General features: G+C 37.6%; 1 long non-coding RNA gene across 3 annotated transcripts; it reads left to right on the plus strand.

Annotated features, from left to right (window-relative positions):
• The first annotated feature begins 769 nt into the window (after positions 1-769).
• On the plus strand, positions 770-24,204 carry LOC132500188 (uncharacterized). 3 transcript variants are annotated; one of them, XR_009533985.1, is made up of 3 exons: positions 770-1,341; positions 7,956-8,117; positions 22,640-24,204. It is a non-coding gene; the product is annotated as an uncharacterized LOC132500188 (long non-coding RNA). The 3 variants fall into 3 exon arrangements; XR_009533986.1 differs by lacking the exon at positions 22,640-24,204 and adding an exon at positions 11,757-13,055 and having other exon boundaries at positions 771-1,341; XR_009533984.1 differs by lacking the exon at positions 22,640-24,204 and adding an exon at positions 9,856-11,722 and having other exon boundaries at positions 772-1,341.
• The last annotated feature ends 1,086 nt before the right edge of the window (positions 24,205-25,290 follow it).

The following is a 25,290-nucleotide window of genomic DNA, read 5'->3' on the forward strand; positions in this document are numbered from 1 at the left end:
CAAATCCAAGGATAAAACTGGCCTGGACCTAGTGATGGGCAATTCCAAAAGCAAGCTGAATGTGAGAAGTTCACTCACAGAGAACCCTAGTGTCAAAAAGCCTCTCTACTTGGGAATGGCTGAACACCGGGAAAATAAGCCCTGGTTCAGCTGTAAAGAGAGCACATCCTTGGCCTTTTTTCCCCCTTAAGTCCGGAAACTGATGATCTGGTCAGCTTAGGAGAGGGAGGGAGGGAAGGAGGGAGGGAGGAAAATGAGAGAGAGAGAGAAACCTGTTAATAGGTGGTGCCAATTTAAAGAGAGAAGGAAAGGGTTTCTTATATACGTATATGCTAATATTATTCCTAAAGCCAATTCTGATAAATCCTTAGGGAAAGAAAGAGATGCAGCCACCTGTTAATGTGGCTTCAGCTTCTTTGTTTCCAACTGTTACAGCGGTCACCAGACCAGCCATTCCACTTGGGGCGGGGCCAGGGGGTTAGAGGGGGAACATCTGTCCACTAAGGACACTACTGAACAGCAACAAAATCTTGGGGCGACCCCTCTCTCTTTCCTCGAGTGCTTTCGCTAGCCGGTCCTACTTCCCCACTCCTTTGGGAGTTTCCTGTTCCATTACGTAGGCAAGAGGGCGGGCGAGAGGTCCCAGCTTTCCTAATTGTGAGTGGTTTGGCTGGGTGTGTACGTGCGAGTAACTGTGTGTGTGTGTGTGTGTGTGTGTGTGTGTGTGTGTGTGTGTGTGTGTTGAGGGAAAGTGGAGCTTGCTACAGGGGCTTAGAAAAACTAGTCGCCAATTTAAAATATTTTCGGAGTGTTTGAATGATATCTTCAAAGCTAATCCCACTCTCAAATTCAGCGAAATGAACAATACAGATAAGGAAGATGAAGAGGGTGGAAAACCCACACAGCGGAATGGAGCTGTCCATGCCGCGGGAGTGACAGGGGAGCGCTCAGAGGTAAGGCGCTCTGCAGAGAAAGTCACTCTGGCTCTTCTCTCTCGGTCCACCAGCCAGCGACGCTTCTTCTGTAAAAGCATTCCTAGAAAATAACCCTACAACCGGGAAGGGTAGCGATCTTTGAGCGCAGTTTCCAGGAGCTGGTCCCCGCAGCAGGGAGAGGCCCCTCTCCCCCCGCGGCTGGCGCGGAATGTGGCGATCCGGCCCGGCGCGGGGGATGACTTCCTGCGGCCGGAGCTCGGCGGCGGGAGCGGCGGGAGCAGCTGCTGCAGCTGGCAGGTGGGGTGGGGGCCGGCCGAACTGACCAAGCACAGACCCGGCGCGGCGGCACTGCGGCCCCGGGGCAGCCGGCGCGGGGACATGCGCTGATTCGATCCCTCCGGAGAAGGTAAGCAGCCCGGCTATTATTAGCCTCGGCCACACTGCGCGGTGCTTTCTGCTTGGTTAGTAATGGGGTTTGTAATACAGAGGGAAGAAGGGGAATATCCCTGCCGCCTTCTGCAATGGGAAAAAGAGCAGCAACTGGAATTGAAATATTAATCAGCCAAGTGCTTGAGATTATTGGAGGAGCGGTGTTACTGGGCAAACAAAGAAGGCGGTCAGCCTCTGTAATCTTAAGATAATCAACCATTGCTGTGCCACACTCGCTTCGATATTGAAGAGGATTCAGAATGTAAAATAATTTGAGTTTCACTTTTACGTTGCTACCTTCAACCTTCGCTTGGTTAATTTCTGGTTTGCGAGCAGCAGGTTCTTGTCAGCAGCCTAGAGAAGTAATCGGAAATCTTCCCTCTCCTTTTGCCTTCCTCAGTCTTCTCCCTTTCCAGTTATTAGAATGGGTCTGCACATTTCAACGTCAAACACCCACTTCAATACTGAACCTTTAGAAAGAATCTCAAATTAGAGGAGAAACTTACCTCCTGGAGTTCAGCTTGGGTTGAGCAGCACTTGTCCCCACTTCTCCCTTCATTTACCATCTTCTCTTGTCAATCATTTCATTGATTCCCCCACCCCCCACCCCGGGAATGCTGTGCTCATTAACAAGCCAGCTCTTGTCAGCTCCTGTCCACCACCTCTGTTCCCTGACTGATTTTTCAAGGACCCAGAAAGGACATGGCCTTATACCATGTTTGGACTATTATCTGTGTCCTTCCCCAAAATGCATGGCATGAAAAATCCTTTAAACCCAGTACCAACATGGTTTCCGATAACTCCCTTCATTGTAGTCACTGCAGCTACCAGATGGGTTTCGAGGACAGCAGAATCTGTTGGGGTGTGAGAAAGAGGGCTATACCTACATATTTTGCTCCACGTGCCTAAGAATAGGTGGAAGTAGAAATGCAAATGTCAGTCTGTCCCGTTTTTCTTGAAGCTTTTTTAGTCCAGCTAGGTTGTGAGACACCTAGCTGGGTAGGGTATGGGGCAAGTCCTCCTGCAAAAGCAAGCAGTGTGTTTGTCCTAGGATTCCCCCAATAACCTCAAAAGAGATTCCAGAGAGGCTTTTCCCACAGGCAGTCAGAAAGCCAGGGGAGGTGGCCAAGGTAAACCTCAGGTTATTTGGGCATCCTCAAGTTAGTCTCCCCTTTTAGGGGTTCTGACCTAGGATTTCCCCACAAACGCTTTGCTGCTGAGCTCAAGTGCCGATTCTTGTTGCCCACCTAGGGATGTACAATTGAATGATATTCTGTGAAATGGTGAAGATTGCTATGGTGGGGATTACAAATGTGCCACTTCACCAACAGAGAACAGTTGCAATAAGCCAGACTGTGTGGTGTCTGTGTGCCAATATTCCATTTAAAAAGAGATTTGTTATCTTTAAATCTGAAATTAAAGAGACAGTTTGACTCAAAAGGCCATGGATTTTATTTTAACAAATTAAAATAGGAGACCAATGAAAAAGAGGTCCAGGGTTTATAGCTAACCTTCTTACCTTCTTTTTTAAATATTGCTTTAGAACAAGATACTGGTTCTGAAAAATCATGTTACTTCTATTATATATCGTTCTTGTTTTTCTGATTACAAATTCTCTATTTATAGATACACTTTGGAAAGAGTTGAGTTGGTTTCTTTGTCTCTATCTTCAGTATATGAGGCAGAAGGAGTGGAGGGGGGTGGGCAAATCCCACTCCAAATGGCCCCCTCAGAGAACTGTTCCCCGGACCATGCAAACCTCTGGACCGATATTGTTTTGGCTGGTTGTTATTATTATCTTTAAATGCGGTTTGGGTTTGAAATATTAAATTTTCAATATTCTAAAATTTTGGCTCAGGCACACCAACTAGAAGAGAGAACAAAGAACAAGAAGAGCAAAACTATTTTCCACCTTTCTTACCTAATTGTAAAATATTTAATTATATGAATAATTATTCTGAATAATAAGTGAAAAACATATTAAAATAATAATTCATTTTTTAGAAAGTAGCCCAAGGTTTATGAAATACAGGTGAGTGCAATTGATCTTAAGTACAGTAAAAATTTCTGTAATTTTGAAAGGTGTTTTTATGTTGAGTATTAGTACATGAAAATATGCTAATGATGGTTAGAAATTGAAATGTCTGTTACTTTGTTTCTGAAGAAGCTGAGTTCTTTGGCAAGAAATGGGTCAGGATTAGGGGACTGGAGCCGCCAAAGCCGGCATCATACCTGCCAGTGATTGTATAGGTGAGATGAATGCATGAAGTTATGGATTAGGGTTGGAGAAGCCTTCTGGGGAAGAAAGAAAACAAGATAGAAAATAGAATTTGTTATTTTAGTGCAACTAAGATAATTAAATTTAAGGTATTTCTGAATTTGGACTTCGTTATATTTAAACAATTTCTGAGGAAAGTTGCTAAATTCCAAGCCCTAGGTAGAAATAGTTGTATGGTTTCCTAACCAAAACTAATTTATGACTCTATTTCCTTTGTTAAAAACGTTTCCCAGAGAAAGGAAAAATTAATTGCCCCGTGTTAAGGAGGAGTAATACCAAATAGAAGGATGTATTCTATTAGTTGCTAAATGAACTGTAGGAACTTTTTTGTAGATATGACAAGATAGAATTGAAATCAATCTGTTGCTTTCCAATCACGTAAAGAAAAACATTTAGTCTGGTGGGTGGTCAGTGTTATCAGTAATTTAAGACTTGAGTACCCACTTAGGATTCACAAAGTTGCCCTCTCTTTACAAAAGGCATTTTCTGGTGCTGCATTACTGCCATTAGCTACAATTGAAATAGACTTATCCTGAGATTTTGAAAAACAGAAAAAGAAATAGTAGGATTAATAAGGCTTTGCCTCCACTGAGAATGGGTAGAAAAAGTGCTATTTTGAAAGTTATCAATGGCCTCTTAATTGCCAGATTTCTGCGCTGTTTCAACCTGCTCTTTATGTCTTTATTTTTAAGCTCTCTTCTAAGTTCTTTTTTAAAAATTTTACTGCTTAGTGTTTTATTCACTAAAATAGCATTTTTAATTGAAGTATAGTTGATGTGTAATATTATATAAGTTACAGGTGTAAAATATAGTGACTCACGATTCTTAAAGGTTATACTCCATTTATAGTTATAAAATATTGGCTATATTTTCTGTGCTATGCAGTATATCCTTATAGCTCATTTTATAATAATAGTTTGTACCTCCTAGTCTCCTATCCCTATATTGTTCTTTTTTTAAAAATTAAATACTTGTGTTCAAAAGTATTATTAATAAGTAATACATAAAGAGATATCTCTTTATCTAGTTTCTCACTAATCCCCTTAAATTACCTCATGACCAGCCTAGAACAAGTGCTGTTTATTTCTAGTTTGTGCCTCATGATATCACGACTATATGTCTTCATTTGTTCCTTTCACTCACCCTGCTACACGTTGAAACCTTGCTCACAGCATACACTGCCTCTTCCATGAACCCTTCCCCATACCCACCTTCCTTCTCATTTCAGATGTGTTTCTCCCTTGTCTAAATGCCTGTGGCACTTTCTATTTTGGTCTATCCTTTAGTTTGAACATGATTTGCTGTTGTAAAATAACCCTAGGGAGCAGAGTCTTTGACTAACAACTTTTTATTACCTGAAACTCATAATACAGTGCCTAGCTATGTATATGCAAAGTAGATGTTCAGCAATTTGATTTTAGTGAAGAAATTAGCTATTATTTTCCAGGGGTGTATATCCACCTACTCTAATATCCAAGTTAGGCTCTAAATAGTGTGTGCAGGTACATTTTAGTTTAAAATCCCTATATAATAATATACTGAAAGTACATTCCAACAGTTATATTCAACAAAAGTTATTGTGAGCTTACATGCCCTTAAGTGGATATTGGCTCATCCGTATCAAAAAGCATAGTAAGCATTACAAAAGAAAACTTTAAAGAAGACATTGTACCAGCTTTCAGTATGCTTTCATTCTACTGAAAACAAGTAAGCAGGGGAAGATGTCTTGCATAAATAAGTACTAGTCTTAAAGCGCTCTGCTAGGTACTTTCATCTGTGGTGTATAATTTCATCCTTCTACTATATGCTAATTTTACACTGAGACTCAGAGATCTTACCTAAATGGCAGAGATTCTTTCCACATTCACATGCTGTTCTTTGAAGTGTTAACGAGTGAAGGAAAACTATAAAAACATAATCAGAGTAGTTTAAAATGGTTTTGTGGTCAGGCTTTCCAGTGCTTTTTAAACTTTTGGGTCTTAACATCCCCTTTAATAATTCAATAAAGGCTATGCGTCCACTCCCCAAGTACATACACAACACACACACATAGAATTTTGCCTGTAATTGCAGGTGTTCGCGGACCTAATAAAGCCCTCCTTTGCAAATGCTTTAAGGACATCTACGCTGGGCTCAGTTTTTCTTTTTGCTTGTTGTATGCTTAATATTTATTTTTGTACCTATTAAAATTAAACAAATTGTTATCTGTTATAGATTGAGATATAAACCTAAGCAGCTTTGTACTTTACAACTTTTCTTTTTGCATTTTTGTATTCTGTCCTCTCTCACACAAACACACAAATTTATATAAATGAGATCAAATAATACTTTTCTGTGAAGAGAATGCTTAGAATTTATTCTTAACGATTTTTCTATATATCACACGTCAGTGTTAGCTGTAGTCATCATGTTGTACATGATGTCCATAGTATGTATTTATCTTACAATTGGAAGCTTGTACCTTTGACCATCTTCCTCCAATTTCCCCTCCCCTGACCCTCTGTCTCCTGTAACCACAGGTCTGATCTCTTTTTCTATGATTGTTTTCTTTTTTTTAGGTTCCACATATAAGTGAGATCATATAGTGTTTGCCTTTCTTTCTCTGACTTATTTAACTTAGCATAAAGCCTTCAAGGTCCATTTCTGTTGTCTCAAATGGTAGCATTTCTTTGTTTTCTTACAGATGAATAATATTTCAGTGTGTGTGTGTGTGTGTGTGTATACATATAATACGTATATATCTATAAATATATAAAACAACCTCTTTACCCATTTGTCCATCAATGGGCACTTAGATTGTTTCCATGTCTTGGCTATTATAAATAATGCTGCTATGAACATGGGGGTGCAGATATCTTTTTGAGTTAGTGTTTTCATTTTCTTTGGATATATTCCCAGAAGTGGAGTTGCTAGATATATGTAGTTCTAGTCTTAATTTTTGAGGATCCTCCATACTGTTTTCCATACTGGCTTTACCAATCTACAATCCCACCAACAGCACAAGGCTTCCCTTTTCTCCACATCCTCACGAGCATTTGTTATCTCTTGACATTTTTGAGGATGACTGTTCTAACAGGTGTGAGGTAATATCTCAATGTGGTTTTAATGTGCATTTCCCTAATGACTAGTGGTATTGAGCATCTTTTCATGTACCTGTTGGCTTTTCGTGTGTCTTCTTTGGAGGAATGTCTATTCGGGTCCTTTGCTCACTTTTTTAATTGGGTAATTTTTTTTTTTTGCTATTGATTTGTATGAATTTTTAATTTATTTTGGATATTAACCCTTATCAGATATATGGTTTACAAATATGTTTTTTTGCATTCTATAGGTTGTCTTTTCAATCACTTTGTTGATTTGTTTTTGTTTTCGTTTGCTGTGCAGAAGCTTTTTAGTTTGATGTAGTTCCATTTGTTTATTTTTTATTTTGTTGTTTGTGTTTTCAGTGTCATATCCAAAAAGTCATTACCAAACCCATGTAATGAGCTTTATTCCTATGTTTTCTTCTGGCAGTTGCATAGTTTCAGGTCTTACATTTGAGTCTTTAATCCAATTCAAGTTAGTTTTGTGTATAAGATATTGGTCCAATTTCATTCTTTTACATGTGAATATCCAATTATCCCAGGGTTCCCTTGTATGTAACTTCTCTCTTTTCTCTTGCTGGTCTTAAAATTCTTTCTTTGTTTTCGACTTTTGATGATTTAATTGCAATGTGTCTCAGAGTAGCCCTATTTGAGTTCAACCTATTTGGGCTTGTTTAGACTTCATGGATATGGATGTCCATTTCTCATCCTAGGTTTGGGAAGGTTTCATCCATTATTGCTTTAAATATACTTTTTTTCCCTTTCTCTCTCTCTTTTCTTGTTCTGGAATTCCCATACATGAACATTGTTTACTTTATTGTGTCCCATAATTTCCATAGGCTTTCTTCACTCTTTTTATTCTTTTGCTTTTTGTTCCTTTCACTGGGTAATTTCTAAAGTCCTGTCCTCCAGTCTGCTGATTCTTTCTTCTGCATGGTCGATTCTACCTTTGAAACTTTCTATTGAATTCTTCAGTTCAGTTATTGTATTTTTAAAATCTAGTGTTCCTGTTTCTTTGATGTTGCTACTTCCTTGTCAAACTTCTTGTCTTGTTCATGCATTGTTTTCCTAATTTCACTTAGCTGTCTGTGCTTTCTTGTAGTTCACTAAACTTCCTTAGGAGGATTATTCTGAATTCTTTGACAGTTCATAGATATTCTCTTTTTTTTTTTTTTTTTTTTTTGCGCTGTGTGGGCCTCTCACTGTTGTGGCCTCTCCCATTGCGGAGCACAGGCTCCGGACGTGCAGGCTCAGCAGCCATGGCTCATGGGCCCAGCCCACTCTGCGGCATGTGGGATCCTCCCGGACCGGGGCACGAACCCGCATCCCCTGCATCGGCAGGCGGACTCTCAACCACTGCGCCACCAGGGAAGCCCAGATCTTCATTTTTTTAAGGTCAGTTATTGGAGTTTTATTACTTTCCTTTGGTGGTGTCCTATTTGCCTAATTTTTGTGATCCTTGATTCCTTACATTGGTATCTGCATATCTGAATAATTGGGCTCTTCCACCAGACTTAACTGGGTATTATATTCAGTAGTAGTAGTACATGGGGCTATGAATTAGTTTCCTGGCAGAGAATCAGAGCTTGTATAGGACCTGGCTCTGGACAGGACTCAGAGCCTGTATAGTTCATTGTTTGGGAACCCAAATCAGGCCAGAGTGTGCACTTAATTCCCTGGTCAGGTGAGGGCAGTGGTTTTGCCCTGCAGAAGGGGGAGGCCACAGGCTGTGCTGTCTGTTCAAGTGCCACTGTATCTAGGGCTGTTTAATGGGCTGTACAGCTTCCCATGTTCTCTGGTTAGGTTCCCCAGTTGGACGTGCTGAAGGCTGTATTCAGTGATGAGTAGGGCTATGAATTAGATTTCCTGCCTGGGTGCAGCAGGAGAAGCAGCTCTAAAGCCAGTAAAGCTCTTTGTTGTCTTAACTCAAGCTGATCCACACTCCACGTTCTGTGGCTGAACAAGGCCACTGGCTTGGCTTTGCAGACTATGAGCTCTGTCTACCCTTCTCTAGGCTTGAGCACTGCTGAGCCGCACAGTTTCTAGGAGTTGTCACCAATCCTTCTAGTCAGATGGGCCAGGAAGACACTCTCCACAGCAGATGGGATGGGGCTAGTCCCAGTTCTTTTGCCTGGGTGGGATGAGGAGGGACCACTCCAGGTGACTCTTAATTTCTCAAACAGGCTCCCCAGTTGGGAGGAGCTGGGAGCTCCTCTCAGCCTTGGATATGAATTAATCTCCCTGCCTGTGCATGGTACAGGATCCCTCCACACCTGATACTGGCTCTGCTTTGTACCAGAGCCAGTGATGAGCTCTGGCTGCCTGCCTCTTGGCTGGAGCACGACTGGGCCAAATAGCTTCCAGGATTTATTGCCAGCCCTTTTGGTCAGATGGCCAGAAGACACTCTCCACAGTGGGTGGGCTGTGACTCTGCTCTTTCCCTGGGTATGGGCAAACCAGGTTCAAGGGCCAGATGCATATCAGGTGGATCTGTACCCTGCTGAGTTCCCCGGTTGTAGTGTCCCACCAACCTGGCTCTGTAGATAAGCAAAAGTGCCAGTTGTGATCACTACTTGGGCACTGCAGGTATGAATTCCATCGGTCACAATCCATGTGCTGGCTGTTGCATGCCCCTTCCCCCTTCATCACTAAAAGTCCAACTTTTAGTGGTCAAACCCTGCAGATTCCCCTGCAATCCCAGTGGAGCAGATTAGAGCAGTGGCTCCCACAAAGCAACCCCAATGCTAGTGGTGGTGCTTGCTGTCCCCCAGTTCTCTTCCCCTACTGGAGGAACCAGAGGTTCAGGGGAGACCTCACCCATGGTGCTCCACTGGCTTGGGGGAGGGGCAGTGTGGTCCAGCTCCTTTTCTCACCCTTCTAATGCAGTCTTTCTTGGTCTCTGTGGTGCACGGGGGTGCTTCAGCCTCACCTCCATGTTCTAGGATTCTCTCAAATAGTGTCCTGTTTCCAAATAATTGTTAGTTGTTCCTCCTGTGGGGGGCGTGGAGCCAGGAAGGACCTTGGTGATGTCACCCCACTCTGGGCTTGCTTTGACAATATGTGTGTCCTTTATAGCCCAGACATTTCTGGTACTTGAAATGAGGTTCTCCTTTTATTGTTCTCCCTGCTTTAGGACCTAAACTGGGAGCTCTTCATTAGCGCTGGCACAAAGGCTGCTGAGATGAATAGGAAGCAAGTGCCAAGGAGGATAGTGAATCAAAGAACCTTGATTCATGGAAAAGGAATCCCAGAAGGAGCTCTAAACGTTACACATTCCAAAGGATTTATTCAGGGTTTTCCAATCAAAATCATTTTTACAAAAAAGAAACAGTTCTCAGACTTCGAGTAGTATACTGCCAAGTATGTGGAAGAACATTGCCAGCAGTTGAGTGGTGTGGTCTGCTTTGAAATATATTCAGTTTGCTTAGGATGGACATATGTCTACTTCAAAGTTACTATTTCTTTCTAGTAATGCTGTCTACAGTACTGTATTTGCTTTTGGCAAGTTAAGAAAACAATGACATCCCTCCCAGGTTCTAAAACAATTACCAGCATAAAAATACATTAAACTTTTTAGCTGATACTTAAGGAAACCAGTACTAGCTAGCATTCCTACTGATGCTAGTATTCAAAGAGAGGCGTGACATAACCATTAATCTAGAAAACACCAGGTTGGAAAGATGGAGAGAAAGAACTCAAGAGGACTACTTAAGCTGTTGCTTTCTTTACATGTCCCCAAATATGATAATAACCATATAAGCTCCTAAAATAAGTGCAATTTTATGCAAACTTCATAGTCTGCCTAGTATGAGGTAAATTTGTACTTTATTTTATAGTATATTTTTATTTTTTATTTTGGTAAAATGTCCCATAATGTAAAATTTACCATTTTAACCATTTTTAAGTGTATCATTTATTGGTATTAAGTACATTCACAATGTTGAGCAACCATTACCATTATCCATTTTAAGACCTTTCTTGTTATCCCAAACAGAAACTGTACTCACTAAACAATAACCCCTTATTTCTCCCCTCCCCTTAGCCTCTGGTTAACTCTATTCTATTTTCTGGGTTTATAATTTGCCTATCCTAACTACCTCATATAAGTGGAATCATATAATAGTTGTCCTTTTGTGTCTGGCTTCTTTCACTTAACATAATGTTTTCAAAGTTTATCCATGTTATAGCATGTAGCAGCATTTCATTCCTTTTTAAAGCCATACAATGTATAGTGATTTTTAGTTGCAAAACACTTTTAGTACATTGTGTTTCTATTATATTAATGATATCTAGCATATATCACTACCATATTACCTTTAGTAGATGCCCAGTAATGTGTACTATGAGTGAGCCATAATTTCATTCAGTCAAAACCCATTGATAAACATTTATTAAGTTCCAAACAGTTTTATGATTTCAAGAAATGTGGTAATGGACATAGAGGTTCATGTCTTGATGTCCTGGAGCTTTTGCTTTTGATGGAAGAATTCTTGGAGTGGCATGGAATGGTATTGTTGAGTCAGAGATTATGCAGAAACATTTATCATTTGAATACATACATTGACTATAAAAACCATCAACTTCTTCAACAGATAATATTCCTGTATTTTATGTAACCATTTATGACTATCTTAAAAATGAATGCAAGTAATGTAAGGGAATCCACTTAATGTGATTTGAGCAAGGAAACATTCTCACTTTTTTCATTTCTAGTTCATGGAAGAAAATTCCTATACACAAGTATTGAAATATTTCAAGTCTCTGGATCACACATTTCATCATTTCAAAAATATTACAGAGTACATCACGGATGTCAGTCAAGTCTTGTAACAGCAGTGTAGAAAACTAGTAACATTTATAGCTAGTTTGTTTTTAAGCTTCAGCAATGGATCAATTCTATCCAGCCTAATCTGTAATTTTAATTAGATTAATTTTTAAAATAAAACAGATTAATTTTTAATTTAAAAGTATTTTTAGTTCATATTTATGTACCTGCATTATGGTAAATCTTTTATTTTGTTGTTTTTTTCTTAGTTTCTCTTCAGAGTATCTTTGAAAATTTATTTTTAAACAGAATAATTAAAGCCCAAAGATGAGAATGTCTCATTTAAGATAAACTAAAGAACGTTGGAAGAGCTGAAGTATGAACACAATTGGCACAACTTTTCACCACCCTCCTTAGAAGAAGACTGTTTTGATTTGCATGGTCCAAGAAAGGAGAAACAGATAACTTGCTGGGGATTGCATCCTGCTTTACTTAAGTTAGACATTAACAGGCTAAAAGGGCAAGGATGAAGCAACATGTTTATAACATATTTTTGAAAAGCTACTTAAAGGTGAAGGGTGGCAAGAACACAGACAGACACACCCTAGACATTTCACGACAGTATTTTAAGGTATGCCTTTTCTTTGGTTGATAGGGATGGAGGGACCTATTAATAAACATTTCTCCTATTTACTTTTGTCTTTATTGCTGTCTAATCAAACCCTCATTAAAAAACAGACATAAAACAAATAAGCATTCTGACTTTTGCCTGAATAAGCAACAACAAGCTCACATCTTAAACAATGGACTGCAATGGCTATGAGACTGAGGATCCTTGGTCATTGCAACAGTAGCAGCAACACAACCTGCTTTGTTCCTTCTGTTGTATCCTGCAGAATCTGAGTAAATAGAGAGAAGTCAGTGATACCTTTAGTGCCATTTCTTACACTCCTCTCCATGATCTTTCACACTCAGGTTCTCTGGTCATCTCAATGTAGTGAAAAACCACCAGGATGTTAATACCCTCTATCCATTCACAAAACTTAATGCTTCTGAGACTTGCAGAAATAATGTTGAATCTGAATTGGTGGTACCCAATAGAGTCACTAAGAATAATCCGTCAGACTCACCAAATCCAAATTCAGATTTAAAGGCCATCAAATTTTAAAGATAATGAAGATTTTAAGATTTCCATATTTATTATATATGGTCATATGTAAAAATTTAGAAAAGTAAAATTACATGTATAGGTTTTTAATTATAAGCTATATTCACTGGAGAATTAATGCATTTTTAAAAGGATTCATTCTGAAAAGATTACATTAGCACTTTTTTTAAACCACTACCCTCAAAAATAAATTGTGACAAATCATTGTTCACCCAAGTTTATGTCTCATCTCAAGGAAGTGAGTTGTTCTTGGGGAAATTGCTTTCATCTAATTTGTGCTTTCCTGCAGTGGATCAAGCTGAAATGAAATGGGGCTGACATTCTTAACTATTATTACGCGCCCACATTTACCGGAATTACCTAATGATCAGTACCGAAGAGTTTTATAAGAAATAAATATGTATGTACTGAGAGTCTCCACTGTTAAAAGTTAGTTGAGACATGGCTGGTGATCCCATAGAAGAGATATCTAGCTTATATTTCTTACATCATCTCCATAGTAGAAAGCAATCCAGGATTGCAAAGCAAGGCATGAGACAGTAGCATCTGGTGTATTTTATAAATGTTTAGATTTCTAGGGAGCTTATTGGTATTACATATTGTGGTAAGCACTCAAATGTATACTGTTACTTTAAAATAGTAAAATATCAAGACCGTACAAATTCCTGCAACTTAAATGGTCAGTTTGGTATTTGGCTTTATGATAGGCATCTGCAAGATATTTATTAAACAACCAAATGAACCAATACCATTTAATTTTGAAAACTGCCTTCCTAATACAAAAGAATTGGTATTCTACACAAGTTCCTTGTGATTATTTTTGTAGGTGTGGTGGGAATGAATTATGGATGGCACTACCCTTTCTCCTGTTTCTTGTCTGAGGTTTTGGTAAGGTGGAAATTAGAGATGATGGACCTTAAAGTTTGAGCAGTTCAAGACACTCAACCAGTAAGTCAGAAAGAGAAAGACAAATACCGTATGCTAACACATATATATGGAATCTAAGAAAAAAAAAAAGGTCATGCAGAACCTAGGGGTAAGATGGGAATAAAGGCACAGACCTACTAGAGAATGGACTTGAGGATATGGGGAGGGGGAAGGGTAAGCTGTGACAAAGTGAGAGAGTGGCATGGACATATATACACTACCAAATGTAAAATAGATAGCTAGTGGGAAGCAGCCACATAGCACAGGGAGATCAGCTCGGTGCTTTGTGACCACCTAGAGGGGTGGGAAAAGGAGGGTGGGAGGGAGGGAGACGCAAGAGGGAAGAGATATGGGAACATATGTATATGTATAACTGATTGACTTTGTTATAAAGCAGAAACTAACACACCATTGTAAAGCAATTGTATTCCAATAAAGATGAAAAAACAAAAAACAGTGAGTAGAATTCAAATAAGTAATAGTAGATATAAAAATAATAAAAAAAAATTTGGCAAAAAAGACACTCAACCAAGCACAATCCATTTACCCAGGACAAGAAAACATATGCCATTACTCCTTTTTTCAACCACCATGGATTTGAACTTTTAGAAAATTGAAAATGCAAGATACAGATTTTATTTATTTTCTTAAGTAATTTATTTATTTCTGGCAGCGTTGGTTCTTTGTTGCCGTGCCTGGGCTTTGTCTAGTTGCTGGGAGTGGGGACTACTCTTCGTTGTGGCGCACAGGCCTCTCATTGCGGTGGCTTCTCTTGTTGCACAGCACGGGCTCTAGGGCATGCCGGCTTCAGTAGTTGCAGTGCGTGGGCTCAGTAGTTGTGGCTCGCGGGCTCTAGAGCGCAGGCTCAGTTGTTGTGGCCCATGGGCTTAGTTGCTTTGTGGCATGTGGGATCTTCCCAGACCAGGGTTCGAACCTGTGTCTCCTGCATTGGCGGGCGGATTCTTAACTGCTGCACCACCAGGGAAGCCCAAGATACACATTTTAATAAGAAAATATTAGTCAACAGTTCTCTTATCTCTGTGTCTTTTTCTATCTCATTGATTGTGAAGAATACAATCATAGAGAAAGCAAAATCTACATCAGTTGAAAATTTTTTCCACCTGCATGCATGTTATAGTGGATGTGTAACATCTTCACAGGGTTTGTGAAATCACTATTTCACCACAGAAATTAAATATGACACTAAAATGATCTGACACTAATTAGTCCATTGAATAAGGGGAGGAGGATCGGCATCTTGGTCATCGTTTAGAAGAAAAAAAATCATTAACCTGTTAGGCAAAATACTTGTCTTTAAATTATCCCTTAATAAATATAATAGAAAATGAAATAAAATGGCAGTACAGTGTTATGAAAGGAAAGCAATTGGGTGATCTCAAAGTGAGTGAGTATAAAAATCAATATTTTTTGTTTAGTTTGTTAATAATTTTATTCTTAGAGCTCTCAGGCAGCTAGCTTTTGGTCATTTTTAAGATCAATGAAAAAGTTCTAAACATTATTTTTAAGGTATGCAGATCACTAGGCCCTCCTCCCCTCCTTTCTCTCTTTCTTTTAATTTTTTAATTTATTTTGGGGAGTTTTGGCTACCATTTATGTTCTAATCATGTTTTTCAGGAAGTGAATTTGAACTTTGAACCTCACCTAGTTTGAATCCTACCTCTATTGTTTTCTATCTCTATGACTTAGGGTAAGTTACTTAACCACTGTGAATTGTTTCTGGATATTTAAAACAGGAAAATCACAGGGTTGTTGCGAAGATTAAAGAAGATAACATAAAAGGGAACTTACTGCAGTGTTTGAGACATAGTAAGGGTTAGTAAATATTTCCAGTTTTTATCTTTCTAATTCTCGTGAGCAGTTTACAATGAGATCTCATTACCACAGATTTTCCCTAAAATTATGAACCTTTTCCTACCCCTCTCCATTTTAAAGCAAACCTTGAAATGACTGAACCTCATAGGAAGATGTCTCAATGCAGGGAATCCCAGTAGCAGGAGAGGTTGGAAGCTACCACAATGCAAAGTTGTCAGGCTCTGATCTGGCAGTAGCTGTGGGAATTAGTCTTAGCTTCTATTTTTAACTCTGCAAGGAGTTGATTGGATGACCTGGGAAAACTCAGTTGGCATCTTATTTTCTTTCTGAATTTCTTTCTGCATCTTATTTTCTTTCTGAATTGTACCATTTGTCTAATCACTCTTTTCACTGACTCATTATCAGAAATGATATCAAGGGTGTTGATTTCAGAAGTAATGTTATAGAAAATGGGAATTGTTCCCTTTCTTAAAAGCAATAGTTGACAATTTTATTTTATTTTTTTCTGGTACAGTATTGAAGTTCCTGGGAGAGGCCAACTTTAATTTATAAAGAGTTGTTAACATTCACTTCCTCTAACAAAAGCCTTTAAAGGTAATACTACTAATTATCTGCCTTGTACCCCAGTCTTTTTTTTTAATATGTAACTGTTGAAGTTTTTTAATGTTAATCAATATCATTAAGTTGTCCAAAAAGGAAAATTAATCTGTTACTCCATTGTACATCATATACAAAGGAATCTTCTTGGTATATGATATGTTTCTATTTGACTGAATCTCAATGAATTGAGAGAGTACATGTAAGAATTTTAATATTCAGAGTCTTATTCATAAAAGTGCACTACTGAGTAGATTCAATCACTAGTAACACCTTTAAACTGAAATCAAAAGTAGAGCCTCAATTAATGTGAAAACTTTAGTAGCAGAAACACCTGCCTATAAAAACTGCACTGTTAGTACACAGGCGAGCTTTAGTATGATAACAATTTTGTTGAGCTTGAAAAGCACATAATTTGACATTTTTTTCTTATTTGACTTTTTATCATTATGTGGACCATTTAGGTCTAAGGAAACAAGTACAAAAACTGCCTAAAGCCTTCCATTTAATATGTAAGCCATAGTTGTCCGCAAGAGAGAATTTTGTGGTGATCAACAACTCTAGCCAAATCGGCAATAATTTATTTTAGTTGGTAGAGTCTAATCATGTGTACCTAACTATGTTCTTTTAAGTAAAAAGTGTAAAACATTTTTAGTAGTAAGTTTGTCCTGAATTTCCAAGTCAATATTTTTAATCCCTGTTTGAATACTGAATTCATTAGCTATTCACCAAAGGCTTGAGGCATAGATTTTGGGCATAGTCTGCTTCTAAGATGAGATGTAGCAAACAGTCTAAATTCCAGTTTTAAATATACACGTGCAAACACATATACACGTATATTATACAAAAATTTATATACAGACATTCCCCGAATTACAATGGTTCGACTTACCGATTTTTCAACTTTACCATGGTGCGAAAGCGATACTCGTTTAGTAGAAACTATAGTTTGAATTTTTTCATTTTTTCAAAGTATACTTTGAATTTAGAGTAGAAACTGTACTTTTCCCAGACTCCTGATATGCAGCATGATGCTCTCTTGTGATGCTGGGCAGCAGCAGCAGCAAGCCACTCCTCCCACTCAGCGACTCGATCACAACTGACACACTTACAACCGTTCTGGTTTTCACCTTCAGTACAGTATTCAATAAAACAAATGAGATATTCAACAGATTCTTATAAAATAGGCTTTGTGTTAGATGATTTTGCCCAACTTTAGGCTAATGTGAGTGTTCTGAGCACATTTAAGGTAGACTAGGCTAAACTATGACGGTTGGTAGATTGGGTGTAGTATAAGCATTTACAATTTATGATATTTTCAATTGATGATGGGTTTATCAGGATGCAGTGCCATAGTAAGTTAAGGAAGATCTGTATTTTATGTGTATTATATATATTCATTATATTATCCAATTATGTGTATATATGCATATAAATGCATGTATATATGTCTGCTTTCATGAACATTTGCCTTCTATTTCAAATATTTGATTATATTTATTTATTTTTTTATTTTTATTTTTTTATTTGGTTATATTTAAAATAAACAGACAAGTTCTTGGAGAAGCATTTGAAGAATCTTTGTTTCCAGAGTCAAGTTTTGCAAAGAAAACTTATTTTTTCACTAGCTGTTTATTTTTCAATAGTTAAAAAAATATTTTTAAATTTTAAAGTGATTCTTTAATATATGAATATGTATTTACTTCAGGTGCTATATATGTTATTTATACATATGTGTATTTATATATATTTAAATGTTTTTAAACCTGATCTTACTGGGTTATGTCTACTGTCCAATTATGTGAGAATAGTGAGATTGTTGCCTTTCAGCTTGGAACATGCTTCTGTTTCATTTGATTATATTTTATCCATTAAGTGCTCTGGCCTTCCATTAGCTCTTTTTTGCTTTGAGGAATACATTTTATAGTGCATTAGAAATATTCTTCTATTTTTCATGCCATAATTTTCCAGTGTCTCACAAAATCATAATTTGGAATGTTCTGACTTGAATAGTGTTTCAGAATAGAGACTTGTCCCTTTTGGAATCATCAGATCTGTTGGTTAGGTACAGTATTTCTTATTTTTTCTGTTGGGGAAAGGGAGGAAGGAAACTGCAGTATGGAACGTTCCAGTTTTTTTTTTTTTCTTACGCTTATACCAAAAAAATGCAGTCTTCTAGTAAAACTAGAAACATGAGAGTGGCAGTTACATAGTTCCAAATTAGGACAACCTAATATACTGTAATTTTTTCAAGTAAAAGAATAACCCAGGTAGTATATACTATTAACTAGATTTTTTAAAACAGCCATTTGTTGCTTAATAATTCTACTCTTTTTCCATTCTTAGTTTCATAACATTTTTACACAAAGGTTTATATTAACAAATGCCATCAGTTGTATTGTTGGTTTCCTCCTGCTTTCTGATGAGTTCTATAATTTAAAAATGCTTAAAGTCCAGACTTCTCAACTAGAATACATAAGCACAGTAAAAGCAGTGTTTTTAAAATTAATTCTGGAATATATTTCTCTTGATGGTAAAGACATATAAGATTACAGATGTGTATGTTTGGATGCTTTATAAATAAAAGTAATATGATTAATCATGTATTAATTTATACTACCAGAAATTCCCTCTAAATCCTTTCTAGGACACAAACATTTATGCCATTTCTATATTGTTCTCATTTTATTATTTTAATGAAATATTATATAGGTAGTATTTCATAAAAACATTGCATCAATTGTAATACAAGTTTAGGAATCTTAATTTGGTATGTAAATATACTAACTTCTGTTGAAATTGCTATAGCTTAGGGTCAAAATTAATTTGAAGGTTATTAGTGTTATTATTCTGGTTTTTATTAGCTGCTGTCTCAAATTAATTATAAAGACAAAAATATCCCTGGCTTAGAGTTTCTGCACTATTAATGACATACCGAGATGTCTCTTGGGTATCGGTAAATGATATATTTTAGAGCATAACTTACGAAATGACTTGCCGATTGGCAGACCACCTTTGACAATAAAATACATTTGATAGTCTACCTTTGCAAATTCATTGTACCACACAAATGTGATCTTGGTAATTGACATATGACTATTAAGCTTCAATCATTCTCCATAATATTCCTATTAGCAATTATTAACAGAATAAAGGGGAGATAACAATTCTATAGTATTTATTCAGATTTTTATTTAAAGTCAAGTATAATCTATATTTCTATAGTGCTTTTTTTTATCTAACACCTCACTTAAGTAGAAGGAAGTGTTCTAGAGGTTTGTTATCAGCTTTGAAATGAAGTCATCTTTATCTTTTATTTAAAAATACTAAAAACAGGGCCTCCCTGGTGGCGCAGTGGTTGAGAGTCCGCCTGCCGATGCAGGGGATACGGGTTCGTGCCCCGGTCTGGGAGGATCCCATATGCCGCGGAGCGGCTGGGCCCGTGAGCCATGGCCGCTGGGCCTGCGCATCCGGAGCCTGTGCTCCGCAACGGGAGAGGCCACAACAGTGAGAGGCCCGCATACCGCAAAAAAAAAAAAAAAAAAAAAAAAAAAATACTAAAAACAAGTTTCATGGTCTTTAATTAAATATAAATAGTGGAATTGTCTATGAAACTTTTGAAATGGTCAATCACATAAAAACATAGGGATATCCTTTAAGCAGGGGTCCCCAACCCCCTGGCTGTGTGAGGAAATGGGCCGCCCAGCAGGAGGTGGGCGGCCAGCAAGCGAGCGAGCGAAGTTTCATCTGCTGCTCCCCATGGCTCGCCATCGCTCACATTACAGCCTGAACCAACTATCCTCCCCCCACCCACCCACCCTGTTGGTGGAAAAATTGTCTTCCACGAAACCGGTCCCTAGCTCCAAAACAGTTGGGGATCACTGCTTTAAAGCATATGAATTTCTAATATATTAATTTAGGTTATAGATGCTGAACTTTTTTTTACATAATAGCTCATAGGTAACCTTCACTATTAAGTATTTTATGATGCTTAGAATCGGAAACAATACAGAAGTTAACAAATGAAAATTGTTTTTTGTAAAATGTCAAGTGAGAAGAGAAGAATGTTAAATAATAAATACAGCATATTCACCACTTGGTTTTGAATATCATGCACATAGAGAAAAAAGACCCAAAGAAAATGTAAAAATTATTTATCAATGGTTAACTCAAGAAATAAGAGAGTCAGGGTGACCTTTACTTCCTCCCGTTCTCATTCTGTATTTCCAAATTCATTGCACTATGTATGTATTACTTTTAGAACTGTTTAAGAAGAAATGTGCCAGTTTGGATAATTTTTTTTTAACATCTAAACATTGCCGAGTATTGTTAAAATGTTCAGGTTTTATGTAGCTTTCTGGAAGATCTAGGTGGCCATAAAAAGCTGAATATATTAGCGGAGGGGGAGTTTTCCCTCATCTTGAAATAATAATGATAAATAATATTTTTAAAGCATTAAATAATTTTCAAAGCATTTTTATGTACATTTTCTCCTCAGACCATCCTAACTCTCTAGAGTTGGTAGAAAAAAAGATTCTACTCATTTTGCCCAGGGTGGGGGTTGGAGAGTGGGAATTGAAATTCATGAAGTTTAGCAAATTGCCTGTTTAAGCCGTACACAGTCATTAAGTGGCAGGGCCAGAATCCTAACCTGGCCATTCATGCCATGGCCAATCTAGTGCTTTCCTCTATGCTGTAGGAACTGGACATATTTAAGAGGTAAGCACAAAAATGGAAATAGGTCTGAATCTTGCTCTAGTTGCAAATTTGCCTATAGACCTCACTGGAGCCTGAACCAGGAAAATCTATATGAATTTCTTTCTTCAACCCAAAGAAATGGCCATGTTAAATAATTCCTAGGTTTAATTTTAAAAAATCGATACTGTCTGTTTTTGCACCATATTCCAGTTTTGTGTATCTTGTGTCTCTCAACTTCTCCAAAGAACCATGCTTCCTACCTAAAGGATTGCATTGCTTAAGAAACAAACATTGACAATTCTGATGCTAACCTGAATTAAATAATATACCAATCATTTATGAGATCCGCCTTAGTATTTTTACACTCCTGAAATATCATCTCTATAACCTGCTTTTTAAAATAGTCTGACACCTACCGGGTACTCTTTCACTTCCTACAAGAAATCAAGAAAAAGGAAGCATTTGTGTTTTTAATTTTAGTGAAGGGTTCTTGATTTAAGAATTAGTCATTTAATGTCATTTGAATTTCAAGTGTGCCTCAAGTACTTGAGGTTCTTTCTGTATGACTTCTCCAGAGTTTTCACATATATATCATCATTAATTTCATCTTTCACTTGGGATTAGTACAAGAAAAGTTTTATTTACTACTATTTCTTAGTTTTCTTCATTTCAAATATACAGTGCCTTGTCAAAAATAATATTACAGTCTTATACTGTTCATTGATAACAGATAATACCAAGAAATTGTGATTCTGGTTTTCAGTTAAAAAAACAAAATGAGAAACTAAAGAAATAATTACTATAACAGTGTTTTTCTCCATTTAGCCAATCAGATATTCACATCAGTGAGTGTTAGATTTTGAGACTATGAATCCCAATACTAAATGTTTTATATATTCAGAGAAGTGAAAAATAATAATTATTATGCTTCCTCTGTGCTAAATACTATTTTAAAACCAGTTGGAATCCCCCCTGACAACAATCCTAAGAGGTAGGTTCTGTTTGCACCTATTTTACAGCCGGACAAACTGAGGCACAGAGTGATTAAATTATTCATGGTCACACAGCTAGTAAGGCACAGATACAGTATTTAAAATCAAGTCTGTTTTTGTGAGAGTCCACATTCCCAACCCCTGTAATGAAAGCGTGTGACCCCTACTATTTTCTATGTACCCAGTTACTTGCTTTGTGGAAAGAAAGGGAGTGAGGGAAGAGGAGGGAAAGGGAGGGAGGGAAAGAGGAAAAGAAGGCGGAATGGAGGGAGGCAGGAGAATTGTCAAAATTCTGCCAGCTTGTTGCTACTGTGTGTTATTTCTTATAATAAGGTTGAAAATAAGGACTTGTAGAGATTTACATAGAAGAAATAATTTTAAATTTCCTTAAGGGAAGTCTCTGGTAATATTATCAGATGGTGACAGCAAGTGAATTTCTGTTTAATTCTATTCATAATTAAAATGCTATAGCAGGCTCATATTTGGAACAAACACAGTTCTGTTAATTCTCATAGTAATAATTCTACATTTCCTTAAATTTGTTATCATGTTTTTCACCCTCAACACTCTCAGCTTATTTAATTTTAGTACCTACTCTTTTTCAAAAGTCCATAAATTTTAGTTAGGCTTATATCATAGGAAACTTGAAGAAAGTTTAGAGCTTGTAACAGAAGGAAACCACCCCCTTCCCACCCCGAGCCCAGCTCTGTCCATTTCTATCAGAGCTACTCCACCAAGAATGGAGGAATTATTCTAATTGGTCAGATTTATGACACATTCTATTACATAGGGTGACTGTATTTGTTTAGAGGTACACAGCAACAGTTCCACATTTCTTCTTGTCCGTTGCCTGGTTCTGTGAAAGCAGGTAAGTGGAGTGAAGATCCTCAAAACCTAGACCTCAGTCTCTTGTTTCTGTTCCATTCCGTTCCACCAGGGTGAGCTTAATCCAGCAGAAGAGTGAGCTCTTCTGTGTTTCGCTGGATGGTTCCATGCAGATGAGTCAAGTTCCATTTTGAGCCTGGAAAATCTTGCATGCTGTCTCATCAACTTCTTCCTCTTCTGAGTGTGTCCTCAGAAAATGGTACCATGCCCCCAGTAAGCCTTGACCACAGCTCTGACTCAGGGTTATTAGGAAGGAATTCCAAATCTCAGACATGTTCTGTATTTTAATCAACAGATAATTTGTACTTATAGTTAACATTTCCTCTGGATTAGTCACGTGTTCTTATGCAGTTGGAACCTATTTCTGTCTTCATGTGCTTAAAGCTAGGATGAGTATGGATTTTAATCAAGATAATTTAGAAATTTTATTAAGTGTTTCTTATGTGGCAGGCACTGTTCTAGGTACTGGTGATAGAGTTTTAAACAGAGTGGTTACAATCCACACTCTAAGAAAGGGTACTTAACATGAAAATTCATAGAGGAAAGATGTACAGAAATCATACGCAAAAAACAAGAGTCCGTTTAATATGCATGGTTGGCATCTTGGGGATAGAAGAAATCTAACACAAGGAGTTTTACAAGACTGATGATATTATAGTCACTTCAGTTGAACTTTGTTTTATTTAAAACAAGCAACCTTTTTCAAACCAAGTAAAAAAATTATTGACAGTAATTGTACAACTTTGTAGCTCCTTATTTAGTAAGGAGAGGGTGCTTTGACTTATGATATGAGGCAATTTCAGTATTTTGATAAACTAACCTTCAGCATTTTAGAAATTAAGCTTTTTCATTGATGGAAATTCTAATATTTGCCCATCAGTTTTATTTCATGCCTCCGAAATTCGATTAAATTTTCCAATTTTAAGTGAAAACCTGGCATATTATCTATTGACACTACAGTTCCAAGTTTTATCATAAGAAAAGGTGGGTGAGAGGAATCCCCAGCTCAAAATCCTATGCAAATTTGAATTCTGAAAGTCTTTTTTTGATTGATTAGTAGATGTTGGTATCACATTATTTGCAATGACAGAGGACATTGTCAAGTTGTTATTAGCATTCATTGCAGCACCGGCTTCTGAGAATTTAGTGGGTTTTTTTAAACCACGTTTTCTCCTCTTGACCCATGACTCCAACTCTCAAAATATCTTGACTCATTCATACATCATACATTCAAGAAATAATTACTGATCGCATATACTATTCCAGATACCAAGCTGGTCACTAGGGAGTCAAAATGACTAAGGCACAGGCTTGGCTGTCAAGGAGACCCCAATGTAGTGAACCTTTGCTTCTTACTCTTCAAGTGGCATTGATCCTGTGTAACCAGAAGTAATAGGGAATTAAGTAGCATTCATATTGTAATTAAATGTAGATTGAGCCAGATGATTTTCCAAAATCAGGTTTAATCAGAGATAGGGCAAGAGTGTTCTTTGGGATTTTTCCTTGATGAGCATTGTTAACTATCCTTGAGATGCAATAATAGAAGTCAGTGAGTGATTTATCAATTTGGTTTCCTATGGGAACCAAGATGAAGGACGTTTCCTCCTTTAGTCATTGACTTTCTACAGAGATAGCAAAGGCGCTTCAACTTTCCCAGAAAAGCAATCACCAGTAAACAGCAGTGATGGTACATGTGGGTTATTTACTACCATGGGGTTGAGAATATTAGTGAGCTGCATTTTGACCACTTGTCAAACATTTTGACATCTTGGAACAGAAAGTGTTATTTAAATATAAAAAGCATTTTCTGTTGAATTGCTGTTAGTCATCCCTATGAGGAAATGACCTATTAAGTAATAGATCGGGAATAAGATTGATTTCTGCTAAAGAGTCCTTAAAGTAGCTACATGTTTCAATTTGTGGGTGTTTTTCAACCATTTGTAAGTTACCACAGTAAAAACCCCATATAAAAAGCTCTCTGAATTTACTTTCCAGCATTCTTTCCTGGGCTTTCTCTCTCTTCCCCCCCCCCCCGCCCCTCTCTCTCAGATCAGAAGAAGAGCAATGGGTCTCAAGCTTTAGCTAGAATCAGAAGGCTTGTCAAAACAATGATTTCCGGAGCCTCAGCTGGGAATTTGCATTTCTAACAAGTTTCTAGGAGAAGCTTCTGCTGCTGTTACATATTTGATGAACCACTGCTCAAGTAAAAGGAATGGGAATTTAGGAAGTAGAAAGATGGAGAGCTATGAAAAGCTGAAGTCAGCTTCTGATCTTCTTCACCAATCTGCCCAAGCTATTGGGAAGATAATCACTACCGCCCCAGGGAAGCGTATTGAAAGTCACACCGATTAGAATGGGCATCATCAGAAGATCTACAAGCAACCAATGCTGGAGAGGGTGTGGAGAAAAGGGAACCCTCTTGCACTGTTGGTGGGAATGTAAATTGATACAACCACTATGGAGAACAGTATGGAGGTTCCTTAGAAAACTAAAAATAGAATTACCATATGACCCAGCAATCCCACTACTGGCACATACCCAGAGAAAACCATAATTCAAAAAGACACATGCACCCCAATGTTCATTGCAGCACTATTTACAATAGCCAGGTCATGGAAGCAACCTAAATGCCCATTGACAGACAAATGGATAAAAAAGACGTAGTACGTACATAAAATGGAATGAACTTGGGTCATTTGTAGA

The sequence above is a fragment of the Mesoplodon densirostris genome, chromosome 12 (assembly GCF_025265405.1).
Source record: "Mesoplodon densirostris isolate mMesDen1 chromosome 12, mMesDen1 primary haplotype, whole genome shotgun sequence".
NCBI classification, from domain to species: Eukaryota; Metazoa; Chordata; class Mammalia; order Artiodactyla; family Ziphiidae; genus Mesoplodon; species Mesoplodon densirostris.